We start from the raw sequence: 4,283 nt of genomic DNA on the forward strand, positions 1-4,283 counted from the left end.
TTAATTTGTACTTGTTCTCTCAAAGGACCTTCTTTAACGCTATCTGAAATCCTACAAAATTTTTCAATACCGATGCTTCAAAAACAAAAAAATGTCCACCAATTACACAATTATCATTTACATACTATCATTCATTATATCTATAGTCTCTTTCTAAAGAAAACTAATGACAACTCATAAACAAATTACTGCTCAAGTAAAACGTCCTTAATGTCTATAATCTGATTTTAGCATAAAAACATGCAGGATACTGTTGCATGTTGCTTTTAAAAATCCAATTAAATGAAACTTATTTTAATTTAAACAACAAATTCTTGTCTGACTAATAAAGTTTCGAAAAAAAAAATGTCCAAAATAAACTTATGAGGTGAGAATGAGTTTTAATTAAATTTATGCAAATTAGGTTTTTTGTATCCTTCAATTAGAGTGAACACCTATAGACAGACAAATGGCTGCTGCATCAAAATTATATCTAAACGAGTGACGTTTCTCTGTTTGGAATGAGACAAAGTAATAAACATTTAAATTAATGGTTTTTATGAAAATTATAAAGAGAATTTAAAATACTAATTTTGTTGTTGGAAATTAAACAAGTTTAGGTAAAATTTTTTAAATTTTTAAAGGAGTTCAATAACTTTTGATTCATGAGGTTAGATAAGATTTGTTTTCAGTGGGGTACTTGAAAATTTTCATCAAATGATCTTCAAAATTGGCCTGTAGTTTGATTGCAAGGTTTATATAGACGGACAGAAACAGACGATTGCTATACTTTACAGTGGATGTAGGCGCAATATGTCTTACAAATTTCAGTAAAAATTAATTATACAATCCTCACTATAGTGGAAGAATTAAAAAAACATTCCGATATAAATATCTTAGGATTGTATATAACATACATCAGAAATCGTGACCTTTAACCTCTTTTTACTCAATTTGTATTACCTTTTCGTAGTTAAATTACACTGTAAGTATGTCAAAAAGACAGAAAAACGCCGAGACATCTAAACTTAATTTTGGGTCGTAGAATCTAGTGGCATACTCCGTTTTGAAAAGACGAGAAATCTCTTAAAAATGAGCAAGTCCGATGTTAGTATGATGGTACGTATTCTGAGTGGACACACAGGATTATGAGCACATCTATAGAAAATTGGACATGCGGATTCAGACGAATGTAGAGCATGTGGAGAGGACAGTGAAACTCTGGAGCACTTTCCTTGCCACTGTCAGGCATTCGTCGAAGAGTCTTGGAAGCGATATTATTCCGGAAATAACATTACTGACTAACACTGGTAGGAAAATTCTTAGGAATTACGTGCAGGAAACTAAGTTTCTACAAATTGAAAAATACTATATTCAGTGATAATTTTTTCATGAAAAGGAGCGCACAACAGGCCCGATAGTGGCCTAAGTGTATTTCTTCGGATTTGAAGAAATACACTTATGTACATAGTATACATAACCTAACCCTATATATTAATTTCAGATAATTCGGATCATAAATGAATATTTTTCGAAATTGAAAAACATGTGATACCCGAGGTGACCCACTTTTATAGCCTCCATTCTTCCCACGATCACCTACAACTGTCAATTGATTACATCCTGTACACGGACGAACATGTTCTAATCGATGCTAAGTCGATTAGTACGTTTTAGCATCTAGGGGACATTACCAATTTTCCCCGGGAAATGACACAACAAATCTATGTAAAATTGGTCATTATTAAGGTCTCGCATTAGAATTGGGAACTTCCTTACACAGAGGGAAAAATAAATATATGCGCCTGGTACCAAATCAACACCAAATTTTAACATTTAGACAACGGATGTTCATAAAGTTTAGATTGCGACAACGAATTGTTGCAATGTTGACAAAGTTGCATGGTCTACATTACATGTTGTTGTTGTATGCATGTATATACTTTACAATGGATGTTATTGAAGCATTTTGTATCAAGTTGGTACCAGGCGTGTATATATTTTTTCCTCTGTGTATGTCATCCTCTCACCAATTAAGTCTTTACCAACAAAATATTCAAGACTGGTCATAGCTCGAAATAAATTATATTCCGAATTTTTTATTTCAAAAGGAAATTGTATTTTGAAAGTTTTTTGAAAACGAAAAATTTTCTAAAATTCTGATTTTCCTGAAAATTATTTAAAAAAAATTTCCGCCCGATATACATATGAAATTTTTGCCTAGATATATTAAACTGGAAATTCTGAAATATTTAAATATTCGAAGTGCAACTTTTTACTAGAACTTATGTAATTAATTATTTTTTTTTAAATAACTGCTGTTAAAAATTCATTAGTGATAAATAACAACTAATCTTATTGCATCAAAATACGTGAAAATTTACTTAATTGCTTAATTCCATTAATTACTATTAAATAAAAATCTTTTTTTTATTTTTCACTCATACTCCTACAAGAGAACTTTATAACAACGAATTAAACACTCAATTTAAAAATATAAATAAAAAGAACTCACTCATTAATAAGCTCATTTTTGTTAAGGAGAAATTCGAACAAAAAAGAAAAATTATTTCTTAAAAATGAGTTCTATAAAATATTTCTTCCCCATTGTTAACTTGTTTTATTTTACATCATAATGAAATGAAGTCACGTTTTGGAAATAGTTTTATGTTTTTATGTGTCAAGAATCCTTTATCCTTTAAAATTGCGTGTTTAGATTATATTGCGTAGAATTCAACAGAATATTGTATGTAAATGTAATTAATATATTTCATGGTTTTTCCGCTTGTTTGAATATTAAAGTCAGAGTTGTAGGGGGAGAGATGTACAAAAGTGGTTGATTTATATTAATTATAAAATAAGGATTAAAGTATTAAAGTTTTTTTATTGTTTATTTTGATAATCGAAATGATTTTTTCTCTAATCCATTTCAACAAAAATCTCAATTTGTTTGCGCCCAATGTTAAAAGGCTTAAACGAAAATTTTAATATACTTTATGCGTAAATTATTTTTAAAGAATATTAAATATGAAGAAATAAACAAATATAAAACCCAAGAAAAAAATAAATAAATATTATGTCGTATTAGAAAAAAAAACAACCAAATAAAAAACTGACATCATTTCAAAAAAATTACCTAAAGTTCAAATCGTTATAAGAATAAAATATTTTTATTAATGCTAAGTAGTTTTTCGAAGAGAGGGATGAATAGCAAAAAATGAGTGATACATTTGTCAAAGAGAAACCATCAACAAGTTGTTCAAAATTTGTAAACAACTTAAACAACACAACAGAGGAGGCTCAGTTGGAAAAACAATAAAAATCGTACTTACTTCAGTTAGTTTTTTACACTACACCACTATAGTGTGCTGATGTTTCTAACCTTAAAGTACATATACCAATCGACACAAAATAACTTTCTGAACCCATAAAGATATGTCCATGTAAACTTTGTGGGCATTCCACAGTTCGAAATTTTCAAGAAAATTTTATAAAATTTGAACCATACTTTTTCTTTTCCAAGGACGAAGTCTATTGAAAATGGTTAAAATCGGTCAATTATTTCCTACAACTTAAGCCCCGAAAAAGACTTTTGAGCTCATAACCATGCCGAATTTCGTAAAAATCGCGACCTTAGCTCCCATACAAAGCCCCTTTTCAGTTTACTTATAAACACTAATATCGCGAAGAAATTCATCACAAATAAATATTATGTAAATATAAATCTTTCCACTAAATTCCATCGGGATCGGTCTATATTTGCCCCTAGCCCCCACATGTATATATTCAGAAAATAAATTTTTCGTCAATAAATTGCTTAAATATATCGGAATTAATGTAAAACAAGTAGGAAAGTATAGTTGGTCATCGCCGACTATATGATACTCTACACCAGAGTATATTTTAAAAATTTTTAATTTTTCATAAAGAAACTTTTATGTTGAATTATACCTTAATTCCTATGTATTTAAGCAATTTATTGATGAAAAACAGAATTACTAAAAGATGCTTTATATGGGAGTTAGGGTCAAATTTGGGCCGATTCTCAACAAATTGGAAAGAAGAATGTACATATTTTTAGGTTAGTTATGCCGAAATTCATCGCTATACTAATGGTTATAAGTAAATTTTAGGACTTTTAAGTTATTGTTAGAGGGGTTTGTATTGGGGGTTTGGGTCAAACGATGGTCGATCATTATAAAAATCGGCATGGTCATTTATGCCTATATAAAACTTAGTTGTGCCAATTTTTGGAGAGACAGTAGTATTTTTGACGTAGTTATGTGTTAAAAACTCCAAACCGG

This window comes from Lucilia sericata, unplaced genomic scaffold (genome assembly GCF_015586225.1).
Source record: "Lucilia sericata isolate MDLA Ls3-8-SP2 unplaced genomic scaffold, ASM1558622v1 Contig000100F_arrow, whole genome shotgun sequence".
NCBI lineage: Eukaryota > Metazoa > Arthropoda > Insecta > Diptera > Calliphoridae > Lucilia > Lucilia sericata.